Here is a 13,997-nt window from a genome sequence, read left to right as displayed (position 1 = left end):
TCCCCAAGCCTCTTCTACTTGGAAATGGCAGCGCTTCCCCTGGACAGTGATCCCGGCTGAGAATCCCTTTGGGTTCACCTACCAGTCATAGCCAAGGGGCTGACACCAGTCCTAAGCTTTTTCTATATGGTATCCTTGGCCCCTGCCAGCTCTGTTATTTCCTTCTGTGTATCTACAGTTGCTTGGCTCTTTGGTTCAGCTTTTTTTTAAAAAGAGCCACAAATGTCATTTTTCCTGAGGAAGGTGCATGAGTAAGAACCAAAAAATTGAACTAGAGTGGTGTTTATCAACATTTTTTAAATTACTCCATCCCAAAGAGTTTTTTCAGACATTTTTTTCATCATCACCTCCCCATGATATATTTGGTTTTTGTTTTTTTTTTGGTCACGTCATGTGGCATGTGGACTCTCAGTTCCCCAATGCAGTCTTAACCACTGGACCACCACGGAAATCCTCCACAAAATATTTTAATACCACGTATAAATAGGGGAGTTCCCTGGTGGTCTAGTGGTTAGTGCTTTCTATTGTTTTCACTGCTGTGGCCCAGGTTCAATCCCTGGTTGGGGAACTGATATCCACCAAGATGCACAGCATGGCCAAAATAAATAATAATACCACAAATAAATAGTAAATCTGCTTGTTATATATATATATGCTTTATGTATAAAAGAGGAAGATTTATTTAGGGTGGGGGAGTTGCTTCTGGCTTCTAATGGGAAGAGACTGGAAACGCTGCTTAAAATCCTACCACACACAGGGCAGCCCTCGACGATGGAGTCACCCAGCCAGGAAGACCGGCAGTCCTGAGGCTGAGGACTCCTAAGCTAGAGCAATGTTCCCACAGGTAAACTGCAGAGCCAGGTGCACAGAGATTCTGTAAAAGGAAACGGACAAAGAAGCTTGGGGACTGTTTGGCTTGGGCTCAGGTTAAATGCTGAGCATGGTACAGTTCCTTATCGTTGTGCTTTTCCAGTGCTCATATTACCAGGAACTCTGGTAGCAGATAGAGAGTAAAAATGTCTCAGGTATATGTTATTGCCAGAGCTGACACCAGACCCGTGGACAGGAGCTAATGCATATCTTTAAGTCACAGGGTCCAGAGGCAAAGAAGGGAATCTATAGAAAAACAAAAACCCATACGGAATCACTTGGAACCAAGACGAATCTGACCTCCAGCAGCCCTTGAGTCTCATTCTACACTGATTTTACTACATCAGCTACTAAATGACCCCTTTGCCCCCAGCCATGGCCCAAAGTTGTGCCATGTTGGGAAGAAGCTCCTCTAAAGCACAGCTCGCACTTCTCCATTCTCAGGCCATTGGATAAACATCAGTCTCAGCTTTGGTTCCGTCTCTGGCTGCATGAAGCTGAAAGGAGTGAGAACCTTCCCTGTTGAGGTGGGGGCCTCAGCTGGGCCCAGGCCCCAGCAGGGGTCCATATGGGCTGACTGGGTAACAATTTGACAAATACATTGATGCCCATCATACCGAGTAACCTATAAAATGGACATATTTTTAGAAACTCAGTGCCTGAGGAAGGTTCCACCATGGAATTAGAAGCCTTGAGCAACGAGTTGCCCTGGGCAAGGCCATCTGAGTGTGTTGTCTAAGTCTCTGTGGACCCCTCCATGGAAGGGGAGAAGTGATGAAGTTCTAGAAAAACTGGTGCTATCTGGATGTCCAAGTCGTCATCAGCAGTGGTTGGTCATTATGGGTCTGGAGATGGTCCCTTAAACCAGTCGGTGCTCCCTTGACTGACTTGCCATGTGACAGGCCGCTGGCCCCATGTGTGAGTAAGTCAGAGGTCTGAGTCTGTGCTGGCTAGGGCATATGTCTGCTCAGTCTGGGTTTGGATTTCAGGGCCACCGTGTATGCTATATGAACCTCAATTTTCATATCTGTAAAAATGGGGGTGATAATGCATGAAGATTGTGAGAGGATTAATGAGCTAAAGTTTGTAAAACACCTAGCATGGTGTCTGGTCCAGAAAGGTGTTCAAAACGGCACCAGCTGTGAAAATTAGTAGGTTGCATAAAACACACAGGAATATACTAGCTTCGCCTCTTGAAATGGCTGAGCCTGGCATGTTTCCCTTAGCCATCATTAGGAGTCCAGAAAATATTTTGATTTAGACTTAGAGGGCCACAATCAATTTTCACAATCACAGAATTCAGGTTAAAAGCAGGTTTCAGGTTTCCAAGCTGCAAAAATTACTGTTCTGGAGAAAGTCATTCTTCAGGTTTGCAAAATAATAATGATACTGTCCTGAAGAAACACAAAATAGGTTTTCCCTCCAGTAAGGGTTTCAAAACTAAACAATATTCCCACCCCTACACATACAGAAACAGAGGATCACATTTTAAGAACCCATAGAGGGGAGGTGGTGCATTCAAGGCAACACAGCCAGAGACACAGTGCATTTCATGGACAAAATCTTTTGATTTTGAGCCGAGTTTCTGAAACTTGATCAGAGAGAAGGTGACCAACAAAAATACCAAGGGCAAACCCTTCTCCAAAGCAAGGTGACAAGCCTCATCACACAGACCTTCACTAGGACGCAAAGCAATAGCATGAGACTACTGCACCCCCTGGTGGACCAAGCCTTACTTCAAGACCAAAGACATCAAAGTACCATCCCCATAGCCACATACGGGACCTGCAAGTCTGACACTGGAAGCCAAAAACTCCCAAGGCCTTCAGGAAGAGCTCCACGAAACTCTGCTGCAGAGTAGTGGTGATAAAACATTCAGGGTCTGATGTCAGACCTGTAACTCACAGCTTAAAATGAGAGAAGGCTGCCAGGCAGGGCCACACAGCAGGTGGACCCAAGGACAGAGTAACATCAAGTTAAGAGTTGTAGGGATCAGGTTATATATGGCAAGCAGGTTGGGATTAGTTTTCAAGAGTTCTCTGTTGACCAAGCTGAAAAACTCTGTAGGCTTGAGACAGAAGGGTTGTCCCCAGTCATCTGGTTCCCAAGCCACAGGACAATTAGGGCTGGTTCCTAATGATTCCAGAGTATCATACAAGAGGTTGATAGGGGAAGTGACTGCAGGATAGTATAAATGACATGATCATAAAATACCACTTAACCAAAATTGTGGTCAGAGGTTTCTTTGCAGTCCAGTGGTTAAGACTCCAAGCTTTCACTAGGAGTGAAGGTTCAATCCCTGCTGAGGAGACTAAAATTCCACATGGTGCAAAGCGCCACCAAAAAGCAAAACACATGACTTCCCTGGTGGTACAGTGGATGAGAATCCACCTGCCCACGAAGGGAAAACAGGTTCAATCCCTGGTCTGTGACAATTCCACATGCCCCCGAGCAACTAAGCCCGTGCACCATAACCACTGAGCCTCTGCACTAGAGTCCTCAAGCCCCAGCTCCTGAGCCTGCAGGCTCCAGGGCCCGGGAGCCACGCTACTGAACCCACCGCTGCAAGTACTGCAGCTTGTGCACCGCAACAGAGGTCCCGCACGCCGCACCTGAGACCCAGGGTGGCCAAATACACAAATATTTTTAAATAAAAATTTAAAAAACCCTCAGGACAGATGGTTTGTAGGAAAATCCTACCCAACATGCAAGGATTTTTGTTTCATTGTTAACTACACATCTCTAGCACCTAAAACAATGTCACACATGGGGTTATGCTTAATATTATTTGCTGAATGAATATCTTACACAAATTATATTAAATAACAGAAATTTAAATCAAAATAGATGGGGAAACAGTGGAAACAGTGTCAGACTTTTTTTTTTTTGGCTCCAAAATCACTGCAGATGGTGACTGCAGCCATGAAATTAAAAGACCCTTACTCTTTGGAAGAAAAGTTATGACCAACCTAGATAGCATATTCAAAAGCAGAGACATTACTTTGCCAACAAAGGTCCGTCTAGTCAAGGCTATGGTTTTTCCTGTGGTCATGTATGGATGTGAGAGTTGGACTGTGAAGAAGGCTGAGCGCCGAAGAATTGATGCTTTTGAACTGTGGTGTTGGAGAAGACTCTTGAGAGTCCCTTGGACTGCAAGGAGATCCAACCAGTCCATTCTGAAAGAGATCAGCCCTGGGATTTCTTTGGAAGGACTGGTGTTGAAGCTGAAACTCCAGTACTTTGGCCACCTCATGCGAAGAGTTGACTCATTGGAAAAGACTCTGATGCTGGGAGGGATTGGGGGCAGGAGGAGAAGGGGACGACAGAGGATGAGATGGCTGGATGGCATCACTGACTCGATGGACGTGAGTCTGAGTGAACTCCGGAGATGGTGATGGACAGGGAGGCCTGGCATGCTGCGATTCATGGGGTCACAAAGAGTCAGACACGACTGAGCGACTGAACTGAACTGAACTGATACTTCAATAAAAATTCATTAGAAAAGAGAAAAGAAACTTAGGACTTCAGTAGTAGGCAAAAGATACAAAAGTAAAAGTTCACCAACTAGAAAATATAATTAGTAATAAATGATAACAGAATAATGTGCAATCTTCCTAGCAAACAACAATAACCAAAAAAAAAGCAAGGGATTCTTTTTCCTAAGTAAGTATTTAAGCTATGACCAGTTCTCCTAGGTGAAAATTTATTCAATGATTTACGATTTCCTGAACATCTCCTACATTTTGAACAATGAGGATTTCAAGAGGAAATACCCATGTTTCAGGGCCCCAGTTCACAGTCCCATGGAGAAGATGACAATGTGAGAAGATAATTATGACACATGCGTTATATAGAATAAGATTTGAGGCCTTCTCTGGTGATACAGTGGATAAGAATCAGCCTGCCAATACAGGAAACATGAGTTCGATCCCTGGTTCGGGAAGATTCCACACGCCACGGAGCAACTAAGCCTGTGCACAACTACTGAGCCAATGATATAGAGCCCGCAAGCCGCAACTACTGAGCTGTTGTCCTGCAACTACTGAAGCCCGCTGGCCTAGAGCCTGCCCTGCATAACCAGGGAGGCCCCTGCAGTGAGAAGCCCGCACACCGAAACTGGAGGTGGCCACTGCTCCCCGCAACTAAAGCAAGGCAGACCCAGCACAACCAAACATAAAAATAGATAATGAATAAAACGATTTAAGAGAAGTATGCAATGAAACAGATACTTCTATAAAGTGTAATACCGAACAAGTGAGATTTGAGCACAATTCTGTAACAGAACAGAAATCATACCTGGCTCTACTTATTGGAATAAAGGAAGACTCCTGAAAATAGCTGATATTTGCCAATCGTATATGCCAAGTGAAAGTGAAGTCACTCAGTCGTGTGCGACTCTTTGTGTCCCCATGGACTATAGCCCACCAGGCTCCTCTGTCCATGGGATTTTCCAGGCAATAGTCCTGGAGTGGATTGCCATTTCCTTCTCCAGGGGATCTTCCCAACCCAGGGGTCAAACCCGGGTCTCCTGCATTGTAGACAGACGCTTTACCGTCTGAGCCACCAGGGAAGTCCTCATATTTGCCAAATGAAGGCACAAAGTAAGGAGTGACTGGCAAAGCTAAGGGAACAGTGGGGTCAGAGGCAAGGAATGGAGAAAGGGCAGGAAATGTTTGGGACGGTGATGCTCAGGGTGGGAGGTGGGGATGGACATTGATCACAACTGAGATCCGACAAAGGCTGGAGTCGTCATTGACATCAGCCTTTGAAATAAGAGAAACCATAGCCTCCTCAACGCTTTTCTTTCCAGCTGAATGTTAGCCCCACCTGTGAGCAGTGATGCAAATGTATGGAAGGCTCCATCTAGTGGAAGCTCTGGGGAACACCCCATGGGGTAGTCAGCTTCCACTCGTGTGTTTTCTTTTGAGCTCCTGATGGTTTTCTTCCGCCCCAGAGCAAACCAGGGCTGGCTTAGAGCCAGTGTGCAGCACGCCTCCTTTGAATTCAACCGTGACAGTTCTTCCTTCCCATCAGGCAACGACAGACAACAGCTAATTCCCTCTTGGGATTCAAGAACTATATGTAACACCCAAGTACTGTCAAATTCTGAAAACAAAACCAGCATTATTCTATTTTGAACAATTGTATCACTGAGAAGCTGGGAGGCCAGTGTTCATCAAGGAACAAATCCTATCATCTCAAAGAGATAGAGCAGCCTTACTCCTCTCAGAAGCAACCGCTGACACCAGAAGGGACCTGGAGCCTGGAGCCCAACGACCTTATTCCCACACAAGCAGTCCCCATGTCAGAGACCCACTGAGGGGAAAACACCACCCAGGATTGTCGGCCAGAGGCTATTTCTACTCTGAGGTGGAGTTGTTTCTGGGTGGGGCTCGGACACCCCACAGTCTGCCCCCCGGATACCCCCTGGTGCTCTGGGCAGAGTAGGACTCAGCCCTCCCACCAACCTGAGCTCCTGAGCCCTGGCCTCTGACATCCCCACCCACCAGTGGCCCGGGGAGGAAAAAGAAAGGAAAAGCAGGGTGGGGAGCAGAGAGCAATTGAAAGGCTTTGCTCCAACCTGGCTCAGGTTCATGGAGGTCTTGTCTGAAGGAAATGTGGCAGGGTGGTGGCTTGCAGCCCTCCAGTCAAGGGAATACCATGGGGCTTCAGGGGAGCTGCTCATGGCTAACTGCCCCCCTACTGCTCAACACTGACCAGCAGGAGGTGCCACACACCTACCCCCCACTCCCCGCAGCCACCTCAGCAGCACAGCTCCTCAGTCAGTTCCCTCTGCTCCTTGCTGGGCAGTCTGGAAGAGGCTGTTGATCTCAGAACATTGCTCATCTCTTTCTTCAAATTCACCCAATATAGAAAGCCAAACACTGGAACAGGCTGGGGAGATACTCCTGCCTTTTCATCTTTGCTATACCTAATCAGTAGAAATATACCTGTAATCATTTGATTTATGAGTCTGTTGAACCATTCCTCAGTATGGAGGCCAATTGCAATGACTTTCTTTCAGAGATAGACTTTTTACATTATTAGGAAGCCCTCCAAATACTGTCTACCACCCCTCCAACTCCCACCCCCACCCCCAGCAACTCTATGCCCACTGGTGATTTTATAGTTGTCTAACCCTGGGAACTAGCATAAAAACACAATGGGACCCTTGATGGGCTGCAGGGTCTCCATGGAGCAGCCTGTAGGGACCTATGTCCCTTCCATACTGGTAAACACTGACATGTTCCATCAGTTCTTCAGTTCAGTTCAGTTCAGTCACTCAGTCGTGTCCGACTCTTTGCGACCCCATGAATCACAGCACGCCAGGCCTCCCTGTCCATCACCGTCTCCCGGAGTTCACTCAGACTCACGTCCATCGAGTCCGTGATACCATCCAGCCATCTCATCCTCGGTCGTCCCCTTCTCCTCCTGCCCCAATCCCTCCCAGCATCAGAGTCTTTTCCAATGAGTCAACTCTTCACAAGAGGTGGCCACAGTACTGGAGCTTCAGCTTTAGCATCATTCCTTCCAAAGAAATCCCAGGGCTGATCTCCTTCAGAATGGACTGGTTGGATCTCCTTGAAGTCCAAGGGACTCTCAAGAGTCTTCTCCAACACCACAGTTCAAAAGCATCAATTCTTCAGCATTCAGCCTTCTTCACAGTCCAACTCTCACATCCATACATGACCACAGGAAAAACCATAGCCTTGACTAGACAGACCTTAGTCGGCAAAGAAATGTCTCTGCTTTTGAATATGCTGTCTAGGTTGGTCATCACTTTTCTTCCAAGGAGTAAGCATCTTTTAATTTCATGGCTGCAGTCACCATCTGCAGTGATTTTGGAGCCCCCCAAAATAAAGTCTGACACTGTTTCCACTGTTTCCCCATCTATTTCCCATGAAGTGATGGGACCAGATGCCATGATCTTCGTTTTCTGAATGTTGAGCTTTAAGCCAACTTTTTCACTCTCCTCTTTTACTTTCATTCAAGAGGCTTTTTAGCTCCTCTTCACTTTCTGCCATAAGGGTGGTGTCATCTGCATATCTGAGGTTATTGATATTTCTCCCGGCAATCTTGATTCCAGCTTGTGTTTCTTCCAGTCCAGCATTTCTCATGATGTACTCTGCATATAAGTTAAATAAGCAGGGTCACAATAGACAGCCTTGACGTACTCCTTTTCCTATTTGGAACCAGTCTGTTGTTCCATGTCCAGTTCTAACTGTTGCTTCCTGACCTGCATACAGATTTCTCAAGAGGCAGGTTAGGTGGTCTGGTATTCCCATCTCTTTCAGAATTTTCCAGTTTATTGTGATCCACACAGTCAAAGGCTTTGGCATAGTCAACACAGCAGAAATAGTTGTTTTTCTGGAACTCTCTTGCTTTTTCCATGATCCAGCTGATGTTGGCAATTTGATCTCTGGTTCCTCTGCCTTTTCTAAATCCAGCTTGAACATCACGGTTCACGTATTGCTGAAGCCTGGCTTGGAGAATTTTGATCATTACTTTACTAGCATGTGAAATGAGTAAAATTGTGTGGTAGTTTGAGCATTCTTTGGCATTGCCTTTCTTTGGGATTGGAATGAAAACTGACCTTTTCCAGTCCTGTGGCCTCTGCTGAGTTTTCCAAATTTGCTGGCATATTGAGTGCAGCACTTTCACAGCATCATCTTTCAGGATTTGAAACAGCTCAACAGAATTCCATCACCTCCACTAGCTTTGGTCGTAGTGATGCTTTCTAAAGCCCACTTGACTTCACATTCCAAGATGTCTGGCTCTAGGTGAGTGATCACATCATCATGATTATCTGGGTTGTGAAGATCTTTTTTATACAGTTCTTCCGTGTATTCTTGCCACCTCTTCTTAATATCTTCTGCTTCTGTTAGGTCCATACTATTTCTGTCCTTTATCGATCCCATCTTTGCATGAAATGTTCCCTTGATATCTGTAATTTTCTTGAAGAGATCTCTAGTCTTTCCCATTCTGTTCTTTTCCTCTATTTCTTTGCATTGATCACTGAAGAAGGCTTTCTTATCTCTTCTTGTTATTCTTTGGAACTCTGTATTCAGATGCTTGTATCTTTCCTTTTCTCCTTTGCTTTCACCTCTCTTCTTTTTACAGCTATTTGTAAGGTCTCCCCAGAAAGCCATTTTGCTTTTTTGCGTTTCTTTTCCTTGGGGATGGTCTTGATCCCTGTCTCCTGTACAATGTCACGAACCTCATTCCATAGTTCATCAGGCACTCTATCTATCAGATCTAGGCCCTTCTCCTTTCCTCCTCCAGAGCAACTACCACCCGACACACACTGTTGTTTTTCGGTCACCAAGTCGTGTCTGACTCCGTGACCCCATGGACTGTAGCATACCAGACTCCTTTGTTCCTCACTATCTCCCAGAGTTTGCTCAAATTCATGTCCATTGAGTCGGTGATGCTATCGAACCATCTTATCCTCTGCCACCCACTTCTCTTTATGCCCTCAATCTTTCCCAGCATCAGGGTCTTTTCCAGTGAGTCTGCTCTTCACATCAGGTGGCCAAAGTATTGGAGCTTCAGCTTCAGCAACACTTCTTCCAACAGCATTTCCCAGGCAAGAATACTGGAGTGGTTTGCTATTTCCTTCTCCAGGGGATCTTCATGACCCAGGGATTGAACTCGAGTCTCCTACATTGGCAAGCAGATTCCTTTCTACTGAGCCACCAGAGCAGCCCCCACCAACACACATACAACCCACCAAATCCTGTCTCTGGAATAACCAATCCCCTCCACCCCTGACTTCCTACCTGTAAGTCAGCCCTGTGAGGTTCTTCCTCTCTCCTTAACTCAAAGTTCGATCCCTCCTTGTTAAACACAGTTGGGATACAAAATATAAAATACAGGTTTGCATACTCAAAGAGAATATTTTTATTTGACCATGTGAAGAATTTTGGAAATGACAGTACATTCAATATAAGCAATTTTAATATTGCCATCTTTTTTTCAGTACTGCCATCTTACATTTCAAAGAGGTAGTAGAGAAAAGAGTATCATGGGTATTTTTATTACAGAGAAATGGTTTACCACAGCCCTCAAGAAACCGCATGGGGAGTCACCATGAGGATAAAAGTTGAAAGAACTCTCGTTCCTGCAGCTCTGAGAACCCTCAGGTGGGGCCTGTGGAGGCAGGTGGTGGCCCTGGAGACTGGAAAGCAGTGCAGATGTGTGCCGTGGTCCGTTGCTGCCATCTTCTTTTGGTCTAGTGTAAAAACAGAAGGTGAAAAATCTGTAAAAAAATTAATGGCTCCATGCTGTGCTGAATAATGGCGCCTTGAGCTGCAAAACCCAGGGCTTTCAGTAAAGAAAAACCAAACTGTTTAGAAGCAGTTAGGAGAAACACTGGGCCATATTCCCTTAGGGCTGCACCCTCCTCAGTGTTCCCAGATGTCAAGACACTATCTCGCCCATCTCTTAGGAACAGACAGCCCTGTCCTCCTGCTTCTCTTTCCTCTGGCCTCCCTGAGCCCTGCCATTCCCGCATCAACACTCAGTTCCAGAGTCTGCTTACACATTAGCGCCACAGGGCTAAGAGCTGGGATGGGCCACGCCTTCCTGAGTGCCAGGAGTCAACCTGCACAAGGAGACGGGGCAGAGAAGACTGAATCAGTGAGTGTGCGCACGCCTGCGTGCTCAGTCGCTCAGGCATGTGCGACTGTGTGACCCGATGGGCTGCAGCCTGCCAGGCCCCTCTGTCCACGGGATTCTCCAGGCAAGAATACTGGAGGGGGTTGCCGTGCCCTCCTCCAGGGGATCCTCCCCACCCAGGGACTGAACCCAGGTCTCATGCTCCCCGCACTGGCCGGCAGACCCTTTACCACCGCATCAACTGGGGAAGACTGAGCATTCACCTTATGCTCACAATGCCACCGTGGTTCTCTCCTGCTAAGACATTTGAGAACATCTCAAGATAAGAAGTGATTCCTAGTATAAAGTAAAACGTATTTTTAATCAGAAAACATTTTTCATATATTATTTATGGTACTTAAAAATGTCATGTCAAAAATTAACTTTTGCTCTTTTCTGAAAATATTTAAACATTATATAACACAAAATGATACTTTGAATACTTTGATACTTCATTTGTTATCAAACTAGAAGATGTGTGTGTGACCTTGTGTGTGTTCCTGTTTATATATGCTTTCAGGTGCAAATATTATATAAGCAGTACTCATACCTACACAATGATATAATGTAATAAAAAGCTCATGTAATATCCACAGAACACTCTATCTGCATCATAAAAGCCCTCCTCCTCCATACTTGTTTTTAAAATGGGGCTCATTTTACGTTATGAGATATGCACATATTGTTAGCAGTTCTCATACGTACTTACCTGAGTGTCTTGGTTTATTTAAGGAAAAAAGAAAGACATGTTGTGATCAATAACACAGCGCTTGAAAAGGATCACTCGTATATAATTGAGAAGTGGGACTGATTCGGTCAAAAGCGTCAGTCAAGCCATATTAAACATATTTCAACATACGAAACTGATTTTAGAATTGTGAGAGTGAAACAAAGAAACGCATTTTCTATGTTGAGCGTAACTTATACCATTTATTCATGAGCGCAATCTTCTAACCAACTATACTGCAAATAAGGAAATAACTAGAGTATTTAAACTCACCCATTTAATATGCTTTTAAATACTTTAGCTTCTTTCAGCTTCTCTAAGTTTGTTTTGTGCTTCAGTTTCTTCTGTTCCCCCAAAGTTGAAGGCAACTCCAAACTCACTGTCACATCCCCATCTGCATACTAGGGCCTCTCGCGGGTTATGTGCTATGAAGTAACGTAATCAGCTTTTCAGTTCAAATTTATTTTATATCTAACATTTAAATTCAGTTTAGAATTAATTTGGGGAATCCAAAGAATTCTTAAATATTCTTAAATATGTGAAAAATTTACATGTGAAGAAATATTCCTTCTCATGAAGTTTCAAAATTCTTACCTAGGGATGTGCTCAAGACAATCACCAACAGTATCACTCCCTCCCACCTTACAGATTAGCAGTCTCCGTTTATTATTACAGAGTTTGGAATGTTTGGGGAGAAATATTACTATAGGTTAAAACTTAGAAAAATTCACGTAAGTAGTTGAATGATAAAGTTTTACCCTAGCTGTTGTGTCCATAGGACAGATCCTGACTATTATTTTTGCAACCAAGCTACAAATCAGCACTTCATTCTGGCAGTTATTTTAAGGGCCACACTCTGACGATATGCATGTACAGTCTTTTCATCATAGAATTTAGAAAAGTTAAAAACAGATATAATGTATTAATTTAAAATATACTGTCTTAGAGGAGCCTGGTGTGCTACAGTCCATGGGGTCGCAGTCAGTCACGACGGATCACACATGCATACGCACAGAATCACATATTTCATACATATGATGGAATATATGATTCTATATAATATAGAGCTGAAATATGTAAAGATTATTCAGGAAACTGGGTGTGTTGTATTTATACATACAGTAACACATATATGATCACAGATAATAAAGTGATATATAATAATTAAAAATTAAAATATACTGTCTTTCATGTATCAGTTCAGTTCACTCACTCAGTCGTGTCTGACTCTGCAATCCCATGGACCTGCAGCACACCAGGCTTCCCTGTCCATCACCAACTCTCGGAGCTTGTTCAGACTCACGTCCATTGAGCTGGTGATGCCATCCAGCCATCTCATCCTCTGTCGTCCCCTTCTCCTCCTGCCTTCAACTTTTGCCAGCATCAGGGCCTTTTCCAATGAGTCAGTTCTCTGCATCAGGTGGCCAAAGGATTGGATTTTCAGCTTCAGCATCAGTCCTTCCAATGAATATTCAGGACTGATTTACTTTAGGACTGACTGGTTTGATCTCACTTTCATATATACTGAAAATCATATATGAACACTAAATTAAATATTGATATTTAGCCTCTTACCTTCTGAGATGGTCCACACTCTGTGGAGTGTCTCTCTCCCAGGGCTGCTGTCAGTCTTTTAAGATGGATCATATTCTATCTATGGAACGTGCATCTCTCTAAATAAATCCCCTTCTTACCTATCACTTTGTCTCTCACTGAATTCTTTCTATGACAAGACATAAAGAACTTGAGCTTCACTCAACTGACAACAGCTCTGGTTCTGGAGGAACTAACGCCCCTACCCAGGTGGAGGATGCAATGATGGCGCTGACCCTCCCCGACTTCAGTCAACTAAAGCTTGGACTCTGTTGACCTTTGCCCCAATTCTATGCTGAATTCCCCTCTGCTCAAGCCCCTTCATGAATATGCACATACTCCTGGTTTAAAAATTACCCCCCTCAAAAAAATTAGCCAATTTTACAGTTCAGGGAGCAACTCCTTTGGAAAAAGATCCTTGTTCTCCTTACTCCTAAATCCTTCCTTCCTTCTCCCCACTGCCCTCCCACAAATTTGTATTTCTTTACATCAAAGATTCCTCAATATATAAGTGATACTGGTAGAAACTTAAAGTGCACTTCAAATAATTCTTCTATCAAGGGATCTATTTTGGCAGTGCAGTTGTTTAGAGGGGCTCCAGGATTGTTTTGAGTGGCCCACGAGGTCAAAATTATTTTTATACTACTACTAATAATACCAGATTAAATAATTTTAACTTCTAAAGAATTTGTAGAATTACTATTGACCCTTGAACAACATTTAGGTTACAGGTACCCATCGTCTGTGCATGCAGTCACAAATCCAAGTATAAATTAAGTTGGCTCTCGATGGAAGCAGTTCCACATCCATGGATTCAACCACCTTTGGATCCGACTGTGTAATACTGTTGTATTTACTATCGAAAAAACCCACCTGTAAGTGGACCCACACAGTTCGGTCATGTTGTTCAAGGGTCAACTGTATATGTGTTTTTAATTTTTTTCTTCTACATTCTAAAGAATGTACAATGCAATTTTTCAGAAGCTACAATTCAATTTTCCAGATGCTGCCAAGTGGTTTTACCTGCCAATATTTTTGCACCATTAGTGCAAATATCAACATAGTGAAAAGGACAAAGAACATCTTATTATTATTATGGACTTGCAAATGCTCTAAAAGACTCTCTGGTTCCCACCAGAGGGCTCCACAT

General features: G+C 44.2%; 1 long non-coding RNA gene across 1 annotated transcript; it reads right to left on the bottom strand.

Moving 5' to 3' along the window:
* Positions 1–9,747: 9,747 nt before the first annotated feature.
* On the bottom strand, positions 9,748–10,951 carry LOC138424442 (uncharacterized). The gene is made up of 2 exons (XR_011250797.1): positions 10,412–10,951; positions 9,748–10,102 (listed from the first exon to the last, which is right to left on the bottom strand). It is a non-coding gene; the product is annotated as an uncharacterized lncRNA (long non-coding RNA).
* Between the last annotated feature and the right edge of the window lie 3,046 nt (positions 10,952–13,997).

This window comes from Ovis canadensis, chromosome 19 (genome assembly GCF_042477335.2).
Source record: "Ovis canadensis isolate MfBH-ARS-UI-01 breed Bighorn chromosome 19, ARS-UI_OviCan_v2, whole genome shotgun sequence".
In the NCBI taxonomy this organism is placed as follows: Eukaryota; Metazoa; Chordata; class Mammalia; order Artiodactyla; family Bovidae; genus Ovis; species Ovis canadensis.
This window is presented reverse-complemented; position numbering and strand designations above follow the sequence as displayed.